The following is a 17,515-nucleotide window of genomic DNA, read 5'->3' as shown; positions in this document are numbered from 1 at the left end:
GGGACCAGTCACTTGCCATAAATACATATGTTTTCTAGCTGTTGTTAATGCTGCTATTCTCCTGAATCTGGAATTGTTTTCGTTTTGTTACTGCGCCTCTTTATTCCTGATACATGGCTACATTTTTCCTATATGCTAATTGAGTCTTGTTAGCAATCTGGGCGTGGTCACCATGGAGACTCCCACATAGAAGATTCACACACAGGGAATAGACATCCATATCTCTGGAACGGAGAGGCGCAGGGGGGAAAGAAATACAACGCCGGATTCGGGAGAGCAGTGGCATTAACACCAGCTAAAAAAAGTATATATTTATGGCAAGTGACACTTCCTATCTAACGGATGAGAGATGATCTTATTGCAATTAACTGGGACGATATCCTGAGACATAAAAACACACAAAGTAAATGGGAGACGTTTATTAGCATCCTGGATAGGACCTGTGCACAGTATATACCGTATGGGAATAAACATACTAGAAATAGGAGGAAACCAATATGGCTAAATAGAGCTGTAAGGGGCGCAATAAGTGACAAAAAGAAAGCATTTAGCGAATTAATGGAAGTAGGTAGTGATGAGGCATTAAATAAATACAGAAAATTAAATAAATTCTGTAAAAAGCAAATCAAGGCAGCAAAGATTGAGACAGAGAGACTCATTGCCAGAGAGAGTAAAAGTAATCCCAAAATATTCTTTAACTACATAAATAGTAAGAAACTAAAAAATGATAGTGTTGGCCCCCTTAAAAATAGTCTGGGTGAAATGGTGGATGAGGATGAGGAAAAAGCCAATATGCTAAATGACTTTTTTTCATCAGTATTTACACAAGAAAATTCCATGGCAGACAAAATGACTAGTGATAAAAATTCCCCATTAAATATCACCTGCTTAACCCAGCAGGAAGTGCGGTGGCATCTAAAAATCACTAAAATTGACAAATCTCCGGGCCCGGATGGGATACACCCTCGAGTACTGCAGGAATTAAGTACAGTCATCGATAGACCATTATTTTTAATCTTTTACCCCTTAAGTGCCAAGGGTGGTTTGCACGTTAATGACCGGGCCAATTTTTACAATTCTGACCACTGTCCCTTTATGAGGTTATAACTCTGGAACGCTTCAACGGATCGTGGTGATTGTGACACTGTTTTCGCGAGACATATTGTATTTCATGATAGTGGTAAAATTTAGTTGACATTACCTGCGTTTATTTGTGAAAAAAATGGAAATTTGGCAAAAATTTCGCAATTTTCCAAATTTGAATTTTTATGCCCTTAACCCCTTTCTGACATTAGACGTACTATCCCGTCTAGGTGGGGTGGGCCCGTATAACCACCGACGGGATAGTACGTCATATGCGATCGGCAGCGCTCACGGGGGAAGCGCTGCCGATCGCGGCCGGGTGTCAGCTGCTTATCGCAGCTGACATCCGGCACTATGTGCCAGGAGCGGTCACGGACTGCCCCCGGCACATTAACCCCCGGCACACCGCGATCAAAGATAATCGCGATGTGCCGGCGGTATAGGGAAGCTGAGCCCCCCCCCCCCGCAGCAACGCGATGTGATCACGTTGCTGCGAGGGTCTTACCTCCCTCCCTGCCTGCTCCAGGCCCGGATCCAAGATGGCTGCGGATCCGGGTCCTGCAGGGAGGGAGGTGGCTTCACTGTGAAGCCTGCACTGTAAGTCAGATCAGTGATCTGACAGAGTGCTATGCAAACTGTCAGATCATTGATCTATGATGTCCCCCCCGGGACAAAATAAAAAAGTTAAAACATTTTTTTCCAAATAATGAAAAAAAATATATATATTATTCCCATAAATACATTTCTTCATCTAAATAAAAAAAAAACAATAAAAGTACACATATTTAGTATCGCCGCGTCCGTAACGACCCGACCTATAAAACTGGCCCACTAGTTAACTCCTTCAGTAAACACCGTAAAAAAAAAAAAAAAAAAAACGAGGCAAAAAAACAACGCTTTATTATCATACCGCCGAACAAAAAGTGGAATAACACGCGATCAAAAAGACAGATATAAATAACCATGGTACCGCTGAAAACGTCATCTTGTCCCACAAAAAAACGAACCACCATACAGCATCATCAGCAAAAAAATAAAAAAGTTATAGTCCTGAGAATAAAGCGATGCAAAAATAATTATTTTTTCTGTAAAATAGTTTTTATCGTATAAAAGCGCCAAAACATAAAAAAATGATATAAATGAGGTGTCGCTGTAATCGTACTGACCCGAAGAATAAAACTGCTTTATCAATTTTACCAAACGCGGAACGGTATAAACGCCTCCCCCAAAAGAAATTCATGAATAGCTGGTTTTTAGTCATTCTTCCTCACAAAAATCGGAATAAAAAGCGATCAAAAAATGTCACGTGCCCGAAAATGTTACCAATAAAAACGTCAACTCATCCCGCAAAAAACAAGACCTCACATGACTCTGTGGACCAAAATATGGAAAAATTATAGCTCTCAAAATGTGGTAACGCCAAAAATATTTTTTGCAATAAAAAGCGTCTTTCAGTGTGTGACGGCTGCCAATCATAAAAATCCGCTAAAAAACTCGCTATAAAAGTAAATCTAACCCCCCTTCATCACCCCCTTAGTTAGGGAAAAATGAAAAAATTTTATTTATTTCCACTTTCCCATTAGGGCTAGGGTTAGGGCTAGGGCTAGGGTTAGGGCTAGGGTTGGGGCTACAGTTAGGGTTGGGGCTAAAGTTAGGGTTTAGATTACATTTACAGTTGGGAATAGGGTTGGGATTAGGGTTAGGGGTGTGTCAGGGTTAGAGGTGTGGTTAGGGTTACCATTGGAATTAGGGTTAGGGGTGTGTTTGGATTAGGGTTTCAGTTATAATTGGGGGGTTTCCATTGTTTAGGCACATCAGGGGCTCTCCAAACACGACATGGCGTCCGATCTCAATTCCAGCCAATTCTGCGTTGAAAAAGTAAAACAGTGCTGCTTCTCTTACGAGCTCTCCCGTGTGCCCAAACAGGGGTTTACCCCAACATATGGGGTATCAGCGTACTCAGGACAAATAGGACAATAACTTTTGGGGTCCAATTTCTCCTGTTACCCTTGGGAAAATACAAAACTGGGGGCTAAAAAATAATTTTGGGGGGAAAGTTTTTATTTTTTATTTTCACGGCTCTGCGTTACAAACTGTAGTGAAAAAATTGGGGGTTCAAAGCTCTAACAACACATCTAGATGAGTTCCTTAGGGTGTCTAGTTTCCAAAATGGTGTCACTTGTTGGGGGTTTCTACTGTTTAGGTACATTAGGGGCTCTGCAAACGTGGTGCAGTGGTTAGCATTGCAGCCTTGCAGCGCTGGGGTCCTGGGTTCTAATCCCACCCAGTACAGCATCTGCAAAGAGTTTGTATGTTCTCTCCGTGTTTGCGTGGGTTTCCTCCGGGCACTCCGGTTTCCTCCCACATTCCAAATACTTACTGATAGGGATTCTAGATTGTGAGCCCCATCGGGGACAGTGATGATTATGTGTGCAAAACTGTAAAGCGCTGCGGAATATGTTAGCGCTATATAAAAATAAAGATTATTATTAAGATTATTAATGTGACACCTGCAGACCATTCCATCTAAGTTTGCATTCCAAATGGCGCTCCTTCCCTTCCGAGCCCTCCCATGCGCCCAAACAGTGGTTCCCCCCACATATTGTGTATAATCGCACTCAGGACAAATTGGGCAACAAATTTTGGGGTCCAATTTCTCCTGTTACCCTCGGGAAAATACAAAACTGGGGGCTAAAAAAATAATTTTTGTGGGAAAAAATTTTTGTTTTATTTTTACGGCTCTGCATTATAAACTTCTGTGAAGCACTTGGTGGGTCAAAGTGCTCACCACACCTCTAGATAAGTTCCTTAGGGGGTCTACTTTCCAATTTGGTGTCACTTGAGGGGGGTTTCAATGTTTAGGCACATCAGTGGCTCTCCAAATGCAACATAGCGTCCCATCTCAATTCCTGTCAATTTTGCATTGAAAAGTCAAACGGCGCTCCTTCCCTTCCGTGCTCTCCCATGCGTCCAAACAGTGGTTTACTCCCACATATGGGGTATCAGCGCACTCAGGAAAAATTGTACAACAACTTTTGGGGTCCAATTTCTTCTCTTACCCTTGAGAAAATAAAAAATTGGGGGCGAAAAGATAATTTTTGTGAAAAAATATGATTTTTTATTTTTACGGTTCTGCATTATAAACTTCTGTGAAGCACTTGGTGGGTCAAAGTGCTCACCACACCTCTAGATAAGTTCCTTAGGGGGTCTACTTTCCAAAGTGGTGTCACTTGTGGGGGGTTTCAATGTTTAGGCATATCAGTGGCTCTCTAAACGCAACATGGCGTCCCATCTCAATTCCTGTCAATTTTGCATTGAAAAGTCAAATGGCGCTCTTTCGCTTCCGAGCTCTGTCACGCGCCCAAACAGTGGTTTACCCCCACATATGGGGTATCCGTGTACTCAGGACAAATTGTACAACAACTTTTGGGGTCCATTTTCTCCTGTTACCCTTGGTAAAATAAAACAAATTGGAGCTGAAGTAAATTTTTTGTGAAAAAAAGTTAAATGTTCATTTTTATTTAAACATTCCTAAAATTCCTGTGAAGCACCAGAAGGGTTAATAAACTTCTTGAATATGGTTTTGAGCACCATGAAGGGTGCAGTTTTTAGAATGGTGTCACACTTGGGTATTTTCTATCATATAGACCCCTCAAAATGACTTCAAATGAGATGTGGTCCCTAAAAAAAAAAATGGTGTTGTAAAAATGAGAAGTTGCTGGTCAACTTTTAACCCTTATAACTCCCTAACAAAAAAAAATTTTGGTTTCAAAATTGTGCTGATGTAAAGTAGACATGTGAGAAATGTTACTTATTAAGTATTTTGTGTGACATATCTCTGTGATTTAATTGCATAAAAATTCAAAGTTGGAAAATTGCGAAATTTTCATAATTTTCGCCAAATTTCCGTTTTTTTCACAAATAAATGCAGGTAATATCAAATAAATTTTACCACTATCATGAAGTACAATATGTCACGAGAAAACAATGTCAGAATCACCGGGATCCGTTGAAGCGTTCCAGAGTTATAACCTCATAAAGGGACAGTGGTCAGAATTGTAAAAATTGGCCCGCTCATTAACGTGCAAACCACCCTTGGGAGTAAAGGGGTTAAATCACAGAGATATGTCACACAAAATACTTAATAAGTAACATTTCCCACATGTCTACTTTACATCAGCACAATTTTGGAAACAATTTTTTTTTGTTAGGGAGTTATAAGGGTTAAAAGTTGACCAGCAATTTCTCATTTTTACAACACCATTTTTTTTAGGGACCACATCACATTTGAAGTCATTTTGAGGGGTCTATATGATAGAAAATAACCAAGTGTGACACTATTCTAAAAACTGCACCCCTCAAGGTGCTCAAAACCACATTCAAGAAGTTTATTAGCTCTTCAAGTGTTTCACAGGAGGTTTTGGAATGTTTAAAAATAAATGAACATTTAATTTTTTTTTCACACAAATTATACTTCAGCTCCAATTTGTTTTATTTTACCAAGGGTAACAGGAGAAAATGGACCCCAAAAGTTCTTGTAAAAGTTGTCCTGAGGGAAGGAGTGCTATTTGACTTTTCAATGCAAAATTGGCTGGAATTGAGATGGGACGCCATGTTGCGTTTGGAGAGCCACTGATGTGCCTAAACATTGAAACCACCCACAAGTGACACCATTTTGGAAAGTAGACCCCCTAAGGATCTTATCTAGATGTGTTGTGAGAGCTATGAACCCCTAAGTGTTTCACTACAGTTTATAACGCAGAGCCGTGAAAATAAATTTTTATTTTTTTTTTCCACAAAAATTACTTTTTAGCCTCAAGTATTATATTTTCCCAAGGGAAACAGGAGAAATTGTTCCCCAGAAGTTGTTGTTCAATTTGTCCTCAGTACGCTGATACCCCATGTGTTGGGGTAAACCCCTGTTTGGGCGCACGGGAGAGCCCAGAAAGTAAGGAGCACTGTTTTACTTTTTCAACGCAGAATTGGCTGGAATTGAGATCGGACGCCATGTCGCGTTTGGAGAGCCCTGATGTGCCTAAACAGTGGAAACCCCCAATTCTAACTGAAACCCTAACCCAAACACACCCCTAATCCCAACACCCCTAACTCCAACCCTAACCACACCCCTAACTCCAACACACCCCTAACCCTAATACCAACCATAATCCTAACCACACCCCTAACCCTAATCCCAACCGTAAATGTAATCCTAATCCTAGCCCCAATCCTAACCCTAGCCCCAACCCTAGCCATAACCCCCAACCCTAACCCTAGCCACAACCCTAACCCTAGCCCTAACCCTGATGGGAAAATGAAAATAAATACATTTTTTAAATGTTTTTATTTTTCCCTAAGGGGGTGATGAAGGGGGGTTTGATTTACTTTTATAGCGGTTTTTTTTAGCGGATTGTTATGATTGGCAGCTGTCACACACTAAAAGACGCTTTTTATTGCAAAAAAATTTTTTTTGCATTACCACATTTTGAGAGCTATAATTTTTCCATATTTTGGCCCACAGAGTCGTGTGAGGTCTTGTTTTTTGCGGGACGAATTGACGTTTTTATTGGTAACATTTTCGGGCACGTGACATTTTTTTATCGCTTTTTATTCCGATTTTTGTGAGGCAGTATGACCAAAAAACAGCTATTCATGAATTTCTTTTGGGGGGCTGTTTATACCGTTCCGCGTTTGGTAAAATGGATAAAGCAGTTTTATTCTTCGGGTCAGTACGATTACAGCGATACCTTATTTATTTTTTTTTTATGTTTTGGTGCTTTTATACGATAAAAACTATTTTATAGAAAAAATAATTATTTTTCCATCGCTTTATTCTGAGGACTATAACTTTTTTTTTTTCTGATGACACTGTATGGCAGCTCGTTTTTTTGCGAGACAAGATGACGTATGATAATAAAGCGTTGTTTTTTGCCTCGTTTTTTTTTTTTGTCTTTTACGGTGTTCACTGAAGGGGTTAACTAGTGGGACAGTTTTATAGGTCGTGTTGTTACAGGTGCGGTGATACTAAATAGGTTTTTTTTTTTTTTTTTTAGATAAAGGAATGTATTCATGGGAACAATATTTTTTTTTTCTTTATTTAGGATTTTTTTTTTACAAATCTAATTTTTTTTTTTTTATACTTTACAACATTGCCGGGGTGGGGGGGTGGGGGGGGGGTGGGGGGGGGGGTCTTGTCGCATCATGTTATAAGGTTAGATTGCTGATCTGACACTTTGCAGTGCACTATGTCAGATCAGCGATCCTCCCTGCAGGACCCAGATGCAGCCCCATTTTGGATCCGGGGCCTGCAGGGAGGAGACGCTCGGTACAAGGTGAGCACATCGCCTTGTACCGAGGGTCTCAGGGAAGCACGCAGGGAGCCCCCTCCCTGCGCGATGCTTCCCTATGCCACCGGAACACTGCGATCATGTTTGATCGCAGTGTGTCAGTGGTAAATGTGCCGGAGGCCGTCCGTGACCGCTCCTGGCACATAGTGCCGGATGTCAGCTGTGATAGTCATCTGACACCCGGCTGCGCTCCCCCCGTGAGCGCGGCCGATCACTATGAAGTACTATCCCGTCCCTGGGAATTACAGTAAGTCCCAGGTCACCTTGATGGGATAGTACGTCATATGGGATTAAGGGGTTAAAGACTCCATAATAACGGGGTCTGTACCACAGGACTGGCGTATAGCAAATGTGGTGCCAATATTCAAAAAGGGACAAAAACTGAACTTGGAAATTATAGGCCAGTAAGCTTAACCTCTACTGTGGGTTAAATCCTGGAGGGCATTCTAATGGATGCTATGCTGGAGTATCTGAAGAGGAATAACCTCATGACCCAATACCAACATGGGTTTACTAGGGACCGTTCCTGTCAGACTAATCTGATCAATTTCTATGAAGAGGTAAGTTCTGGACTGGACCAAGGGAACGCTGTGGACGTAGTGTATGGACTTTTCAAAAGCTTTTGATACGGTGCCACACAAAAGGTTGATACATAAAATGAGAATAATGGGGATAGGGGAAAATATGTGGAAGTGGGTTAAGAGCTGGCTCAGGGATAGGAAACAAAGGGTGGTTATTAATGGAGCACACTCGGACTGGGTCGCGGTTAGCAGTGGGGTACCACAGGGGTCAGTATTGGGCCCTCTTCTTTTTAACATATTTATTAATGACCTTGTAGGGGGCATACAGAGCAGAATTTCAATATTTGCAGATGACACTAAACTCTGCAGGGTAATTAATACAGAGGAGGACAATTTTATATTACAGGATGATTTATGTAAACTAGAAGCTTGGGCTGATAAATGGCAAATGAACTTTAATGGGGATAAATGTAAGGTCATGCACTTGGGTAGAAGTAATAAGATGTATAACTATGTGCTTAATTCTAAAACTCTGGGCAAAACCGCCAATGAAAAAGACCTGGGAGTATGTGTGGATGACAAACTCATATTCAGTGGCCAGTGTCAGGCAGCTGCTACAAAGGCAAAAAAAATAAAGAAATGCATTAAAAGAGGCATAGATGCTCATGAGGAGAACATAATTTTACCTCTATACAGGTCACTAGTTCGACCACACTTAGAATACTGTGTACAGTTCTGGTCTCCGATGTATAAGAAAGACATAGCTGAACTAGAGCGGGTGCAGAGAAGAGCGACCAAGGTTATTAGAGGACTGGGGGTCTGCAATACCAAGATAGGTTATTACACTTGGGGCTATTTAGTTTGGAAAAAGGAAGACTAAGGGTGATCTTATGTTAATGTATAAATATATGAGGAGACAGTACAAAGACCCTTCTGATGATCTTTTTAATCATAGACCTGAGACAGGGACAAGGGGGCATCCTCTACGTCTGGAGGAAAGAAGGTTTAAGCATAATAACAGACGCGGATTCTTCACTGTAAGAGCAGTGAGACCATAGAACTCTCTGCCGTATGATGTTGTAATGAGTGATTCATTACTAAAATTTAAGAGGGGCTTGGATAGCTTTCTTGAAAAGTATAATGTTACAGGATATATACACTAGATTCCTTGATAGGGCATTGATCCAGGGAACTAGTTTGATTGCCATATGTGGAGTCGGGAAGGAATTTTTTTCCCCAATGTGGAGCTTAGGCTACTTTCACACTTGCGTTTTTCAGCTTCCGTCACCATCCGTCGATTTTTGAGAATACAGGATCCTGCATTCTCCTCCCGTTTTTTCTGCACGCCGGAAAATCAGTCAGCGACGCATCCTGCGCTGCCCGTCATCGGCTATAATGGAAGCCTATAGACGCAGGATCCGTCGCTAACCGTCACACACAGGAATCCAGCGACGTATCACGTTTTCCCCCTCTGAGCATGCCCGGAAGCATTTTCAGATCTGGAAAAAAGTCAGTCTCTCTCTCTCCCTCCTCCCCGGACATTTTATTCCCGGAAATTTCTCCATTCAAATTGTGGATGACGCATCCGTCATTACACTGGATGAATCACACACGTTTTTCGCTATTTTACTGACTTCCATCGATACGCCATTTTGCTGCACAACAACGTACAGCAGAAAACGCAAGTGTGAAAGTTGTTGTGAATTCTGCTCTTGGGCTCCCTCCGGTGGTTATGCGTGGTAGTGCTGCGGTAGTTGGATCGCAGCATTTATCAGGTGTATCTATTTTTTGCAATTTGGGCTGGGTTATATAGCCTTGCTTGATCCTTTAGTCAGTGCCAGTTGTCCATTGTTTTTGGAGGATTCACATCTCTTCTGGTCTCTCCTGTTTGCTGTGCTTTTCTTCAAAGATAAGTCCTGGCTTTGTTTTTGCTGTCCACCTGCTGTGGACCTTATAGTTCTGTGCATTTTCATGTTTTTGTCTTGTCCAGCTTAGTCTGTGAAGGATTTTTTGCAGCCTAGCTATTTCTCTGGAGATGCAGATATACCCTCCATGTCTTTAGTCAGATGTGGTGTTTTGTATTTTCTGTGGTGGATATTTTCTAGTGTTTTGATACTGACCGCATAGTACTCTGTTCTATTCTTTCTTTTTAGCTAGTGTGGCCTCCTATGCTAAATCCTGATTTCATTTCTGCGTATGTTATTTCCCTCTCCTCTCACAGTAAATATTTGTGGGGGGCTGTCTTTCCTTTGGGGATTTTCTCTGAGGCAAGATAGGTTTCCTGTTTCTGTCTTTAGGGGTAGTTAATTCTTAGGCTGTGTCGAGGGGTCTAGGGAGTGTTAGGTACCCCCCACGGCTACTTCTAGTTGCGCTGTTAAGTTCAGGGTTTGCGGTCAGTACAGGTTCCACCTTCTCCAGAGTACGTCTCATGCTGCTCCAAGGCCACCAGATCATAACAGAAAGTAGCCTAAGGCTGGGTGCACACGTTGCAGATTTTTCACGTTTTTTTTGCATTTTTTCGCTATAAAAGCGTGAGAAAAAAGGAAACATACGTTATGCAACCCATCATTTAGAATGCATTCCGCAATTTTTGTGTACATGATGCATTTTTTTCCGCGAAAAAACGGATTGCGGTAAAAAAACGCAGCATGTTCATTCATTTTGCGTTTTTTTTTTGCAGATTTCCCACTATATTATTGCATTGGGAACCTCCGGAAAAATCTGCAAAAAAACGCACCAAAACGTGGTAAAAACGTGAGAAAAAAACACTCAAAAAACACATGCGGATTTCTTGCAGAAAATGTCCAGTTTTGCTCAGGAAATTTCTGCAAGAAATCCTGAACGTGTGCACATAGCCTTACTCTTTGCCACATGGGGTTTTTTTTGCCTTCCTCTGGCTATGGGTTGAACTAGATGGACTTAAAGTCTTCCTTCAACCTTAATAACTATGTTACTATGTTACTATTTAAGACCATGAAAAGAAATCACAGTCTGCAAACCAGGAATATATGGGAATAGTCATACAAGTCTTTATATTTTCAGATTATATATGACTGGAGCAAAAATATCCTTTTATAAAACCTGCAGAATCGTGTCGTTACTTGAAGCTAAAAGTCCTCAAAAAGTCCCCATGGAAACGGAGTGCAAAGTCATAATTACAGAAATTATATACCAGCAAGCATATCATTTATCGCCACCGACCTTCTGCCCAAATCATACTGCAAAACAGTCACAAATCTGTGCAGCAATGTCCAAGAGCTACAGACTAGGGGGAAGTGGAAGAGGGGTGTTTGCTGCCACCACCTTCATAGGAGTAAAATCAGGAGGTCCCGGAGGCAGGCTGCATTCAGAATAGGAAAATGCACTATACTCACCCCTGCACACTATGGCTCTGAGAGAGGGGCCATTCACATGGCGGTGTGTGGTTGTGTTTTTTTTTGTTTACAGACTAATCTATTCAGTCATTCTGTATAAAGCAGCGATGTCAAACTCAAATACACAGAGGGACAAAATTAAAAACTTGAACAAAGTTGTGGACCAATCTTGATATTTCCCTAAAAAAATGTCTACAATTGAGGATGTTTCTCCTTATCATCATATACAGCTCTGGCAAAAATTAGAGACCACTGCACAGTTTTATAAAAGTCAGCTCCTCTACATGTCTGACAGCCATTCTATTCTAGTGTCAGTTGAATTCCAACCAGAGTACAACTCATTCTACTTAATGTGCTTCTGATTAGGTGATCACCTGAACCAAATCTTATTTAACGAAGGAAAGTCCAAAAAACACTGCTGTGGTGTTCACAATCCTCTTGCAATAGGACAAGCTGGATGGCAAAACAAGTGCTAGTAAAAAAAGAAATAGGAATGAAAAAAAAACTTTTAACCATGCCAAAGGAGTTGAAAAGAAAAGTCTTGAGTAAGGAAAAGAAGGGCTCAATTCGGGCTTTACTATCAGAGGGATACAGTGAGCGTCATGTTGACTCTATCATTAAAATTTCTAAGAAAGCAGTCCATTACAACAAGGTCAAGCAGCAGATATTGGGGACAACAAAGCTACAGACCGGCAGAGGGAGAAAACGACTCTCCACTGACCGGGATGACCGTCATCTTATTTGAATGTCACTCAGCGACCGCGGGATGACATCACGTGACCCACAAAAGGAATGGCAAATGGCAGCTGGGGTGAAGTGCACGGCAAGAACAGTTCGTAACAGGCTCCTAGAGGCAGGGCTCAAGTCATGTAAAGCTAGAAAAAAGCTTTTCATCAATGAGAAGCAAAGGAGAGCCAGGCTGAAGTTTGGCAAAGACCATAAGGATTGGACCATAGAGGACTGGAGTAAGGTAATCTTCTCTGAAGAGTCTAATTTTCAGCTTTGCCCAACACCTGGTCGTCTAATGGTTAGAAGGAGACCTGGAGAGGTATACAAGCCACAGTGTCTTGCACCCAGTGTGAAATTTGGTGGAGGATCGGTGATGATCTGGGGATGCTTCAGCAAGGCTGTAATTGGGCAGGTTAATCTTTGCGAAGGATGTACACTATCGTTCAAAAGTTTAGGGTCACCCAGACAATTTTGTGTTTTCCATGAAAACTCATACGTTTATTAATCAAATGAGTTGCCAAATGAATTGAAAATCTAGTCCAGACATTGACAAGGTTTGAAAAAAAGATTTTTGTTTGAAATAATACTTTTCTCCTTCAAACTATGCTTTCGTCAAAGGATGCTCCCTTTGTAGCAATTACAGCATTGCAGACCTTTGGCATTCTAGCAGTTAATTTGCTGAGGTAATCTGGAGAAATTTCACCCCCACCAGTTGGTTTGTCTTGATGGGCACTTTTTGCACCATACGGTCAAGCTGCTTCCACAACAGTTCAATGGGGTTGAGATCTGGTGACTGTGCTGGCCACTCCATTACAGATAGAATACCAGCTGCCTGCTTCTTCCCTAAATAGTTCTTGCATAATTTGCAGGTGTGCTTTTGGTCATTGTCCTGTTGTAGGATGAAATTAGCTTCAATCAAGCACTGTCCACAGGCTATGGCATGGCGTTGCAAAATGGAGTGATAGCCTTCCTTATTCAATATCCCTTTTACCTTTTACAAATCTCCCACTTTACCAGCACCAAAGCAACCCCAGACCATCACATTACCTCCACCATGCCTGACAGATAACATCAGGCACTATTCCAGAATCTTTTCAGTTGTTCTGCGTCTCGCAAATGTTCTTCTGTGTGATCCAAACACCTCAAACTTGGATTTGTCTGTCCATAACACTTTTTTCCAATCTTCCTCTGTCCAATGTCTGTGTTCTTTTGCAAATATTAATCTTTTCCTTTTATTAGCCAGTCTCGGATATGGCTTTTTCTTTGCCACTCTGCCCTGAAGGCCAGCATCCCGGAGTCGCCTCTTCACTGTAGATGTTGACACTGGCGTTTTGCGTGTACTATTTAATGAAGCTGCCAGTTGAGGACCTGTGAGGCATCGATTTCTCAAACTACAGACTCTAATGTACTTGTCTTGTTGCTTAGTTGTGCAGCGGGGCCTCCCACTTCTCTTTCTACTCTGGTTAGAGCCTGTTTGTGCTCTCCTTTGAAGGGAGTAGTACACAACGTTGTAGGAAATCTTCAGTTTCTTGGCAATTTCTCGCATGGCATAGCCTTCATTTCTAAGAACAAGAATAGACTGTTGAGTTTCACATGAAAGTTCTTTTTTATGGCCATTTTGAGAGTTTAATGGAACCAACAATTGTAATGCTCCAGATTCTCAACTAGCTCAAAGGAAGGTCAGGTTTATAGGTTCTCTAATCAGCCAAACTGTTTTCAGCTGTGCTAACATACTTGCACAAGGGTTTTCAAGGGTATTCTAACCCTCCATTAGCCTTCTTACACAGTTAGCAAACACAAAGTACCATAAGAACACTGGAGTGATGGTTCTGGGAAATGGGCCTCTATACACCTATGAAGATATTGCATTACAAACCAGACGTTTGCAGCTAGAATAGTCATTTACCACATTAACAATGTATACAGTGTGTTTCTCAGTCCATTACAGTTATATGAAAAAGTTTGGGCACCCCTATTTATCTTAAGCTTAATGTTTTCTAAAAAAAATTTTTTTTTTGCAACAGCTATTTCAGTTTCATATATCTAATAACTGTTGGACACAGTAATGTTTCTGCCTTGAAATGAGGTTTATTGTACTAACAGAAAATGTGCAATCTGCATTCAAACTAAATTTGACAGGTGCATAAGTATGGGCACCCCACAAGAAAAGTGACATTAATATGTAGTAGATCCTCCTTTTGCAAAAATAACAGCCTCTAGTCGCTTCCTGTAGCTTTTAAGGAGTTCCTGGATCCTGGATGAAGGTATTTTTGACCATTCCTCTTTACAAAACAATTCCAGTTCAGTTAAGTTTGATGGTCGCCGAGCATGGACAGCCCTCTTCAAATGATCCCACAGATGTTCAATGATATTCAGGTCTGGGGACTGGGATGGCCATTCCAGAACAGTGTAATTGTTCCTCTGTATGAATGCCTCAGTAGATTTGGAGCGGTGTTTTGGATCATTGTCTTGCTGAAAGATTCATCCCCTGCGTAACTTAAACTTTGTCACTGATTCATGAACATTATTGTCGAGAATCTGCTGATACTGAGAGGAATCCATGCGTCCCTCAACTTTAACAAGATTCCCGGTGCCGACATTGGCCACACAGCCCCAAAGCATGATGGAACCTCCACCAAATTTTACTGTGGGTAGCAAGTGTTTTTCTTGGAATGCTGTGTTTTTTGGCCAGCATGCATAACGCCTTTTTGTATGACCAACAACTCAATCTTGGTTTCATCAGTCTACAGGATCTTCTTCCAAAAAGAAATTGGCTTCTCCAAATGTGCTTTTGCATACCTCAGCCGACTCTGTGGCGTGCTTGCAGAAACGGCTTCTTTCGCATCACTCTCCCATACAGCTTCTCCTTGTGCAAAGTGCGTTGTATAGTTGACCGATGCACAGTGACACCATCTGCAGCAAGTTGATGCTGCAGCTCTCTGGAGGTGGTCTGAGGATTGTCCTTGACAGATCTCACCATTCTTCTTCTCTGCCTTTCTGATGTTTTTCTTGGCCTGCCACTTCTGGCCTTAACAAGAACTGCACCTGTGTTCTTCCATTTCTTTACTATGTTCCTCACAGTGGAAATTGATAGGTTAAATCTCTGAGACAGCTTTTTGTATCCTTCCCCTGAACAACTATGTTGAATAATCTTTGTTGTCAGATCATTAGACAGTTTGTTGTGAATTCTGTGGCTGAGTTCACTTCTGTGGTCACAAGTGGTATTGCAGTCTCTGGGCTTCCTCCCTCAGGTGTTTTGGTGAGCTCGTTGGCTGCCTTGCTATTTAGCTCCACCTGAGTCTGTCTTCCTTGCTCCTTGTCAATGTTCCAGTGTTGGATCTGAGCTACTGCATCTTTCCTTGGGCCTGCTGCTCTGCTAGATAAGTGCTTCTAGTTTGTTTTCTGTTTTTTTCTGTCCAGCTTGCTATTGTCTTTTGCTGGAAGCTCTGAGAAGCAGAGGGGTGCACCGCCGTGCTGTTAGTTCGGCACGGTGGGTCTTTTTGCCCCTTTGCGTGGTTTTCGTTTTAGGGTTTTTTGTAGACTGCATAGTTCTCTTTGCTATCCTCGCTCTGTCTAGAATATCGGGCCTCACTTTGCTGAATCTATTTCATTCCTACGTTTGTCTTTTCATCTTGCTAACAGTCATTATATGTGGGGGGCTGCCTATTCCTTTGGGGTATTTCTCTGAGGTAAGTCAGGCTTGTATTTCTATCTTCAGGCTAGTCAGCTCCTCAGGCAGTGCCGAGTTGCATAGGTAGTTGTTAGGCGCAATCCACTGTTGCTTATAGTTGTGTGAGGATAGATCAGGTACTGCAGTCTACAGAGATTCCACGTCTCAGAGCTCGTCCTATTGTTTTTGGTTATTGCCAGATCTCTGTATGTGCGCTGATTACTGCACGCTGTGTTGCCTGATTGCCAGCCATAACAGTACAAGGAGCCACACCAATGATTCCCAATAGAGGGAAAAAAGAAATCCTGACATCATTTTTTTTTCTTAGCTCTGTCTTCAGTCTTTTTTTTCCCCTAGACATTAGAGTGCTTCAGGACACAGCTGTGGACATGGATATTCAGGCTCTGTGCTCCTCAATGAATAATCTCGTTGTAAATGTACAAAAGATTCAAGATACTATTGATCAGAAATCGATGCTAGAACCAAGAATTCCGATTCCTGATTTGTTTTTTGGTGACAGAACTAAGTTCCTGAGCTTCAGAAATAATTGTAAGCTATTTTTGGCCTTGAAACCTCATTCTTCTGGTAATCCTATTCAACAGGTTTTGATTATTATTTCTTTTTTGCGCGGCGACCCACAGGACTGGGCGTTTTCTCTTGCACCAGGAGATTCTGCATTGAGTAATGTTGATGCATTTTTCCTGGCGCTCGGATTGCTTTACGATGAGCCTAATTCAGTCGATCAGGCTGAGAAAAATCTGCTGGCTTTATGCCAGGGTCAGGATGATGTAGAAGTATATTGTCAGAAATTTAGGAAATGGTCAGTACTCACTCTGTGGAATGAATCTGCACTAGCGGCTTTGTTCAGAAAGGGTCTCTCTGAAGCTCTTAAGGATGTAATGGTGGGATTTCCTATGCCTGCTGGTTTGAATGAGTCTATGTCCTTGGCCATTCAGATCGGTCGTCGCTTGCGCGAGCGTAAATCTGTGCACCATCTGGCGGTACTGCCTGAGAGTAAACCTGAGCCTATGCAGTGCGACAGGACTATGACTAAAGTAGAACGGCAAGAACACAGACGTCTGAACAGACTGTGTTTCTATTGTGGTGATTCTACTCATGCTATTTCTAATTGTCCTAAACGCACTAGGCGGTTCGATAGCTCTGCCGTTATTGGTACTGTACAGTCCAAATTCCTTTTGTCCATTACCTTAATGTGCTCTTTGTCATCGTATTCTGTCATGGCGTTTGTGGATTCAGGCGCTGCCCTGAATCTGATGGATTTGGATTATGCTAAACGTTGTGGATTTTTCTTGGAGCCTTTGGGGTGTACTGCATAATTTGCATGATGTGGTCGTGTTGGGGTTGCCATGGCTACAAACCCATAATCCAGTATTGGATTGGAACTCTATGTCGGTAACCAGCTGGGGTTGTCAGGGAGTACATGGTGATGTTCCATTTTTGTCTATTTCGTCATCCATTCCTTCTGACATCCCAGAGTTCTTGTCGGACTTTCAGGATGTATTTGAAGAGTCCAAGTCTGATGCCCTACCTCCGCATAGGAATTGTGATTGTGCTATCGATTTGATTCCTGGTAGTAAATTCCCTAAGGGTCGTTTATTTAATTTGTCCGTACCTGAACACACCGCTATGCGCAGTTATGTGAAGGAGTCCCTGGAGAAGGGACATATTCGCCCATCGTCGTCACCATTGGGAGCAGGGTTCTTTTTTGTAGCCAAGAAGGATGGTTCGCTAAGACCGTGTATTGATTACCGCCTTCTTAATAAGATCACTGTT

Source organism: Ranitomeya imitator, chromosome 2, assembly GCF_032444005.1.
Source record: "Ranitomeya imitator isolate aRanImi1 chromosome 2, aRanImi1.pri, whole genome shotgun sequence".
Lineage (NCBI taxonomy): Eukaryota > Metazoa > Chordata > Amphibia > Anura > Dendrobatidae > Ranitomeya > Ranitomeya imitator.
Note: the sequence above shows the minus strand (reverse complement) of the source record.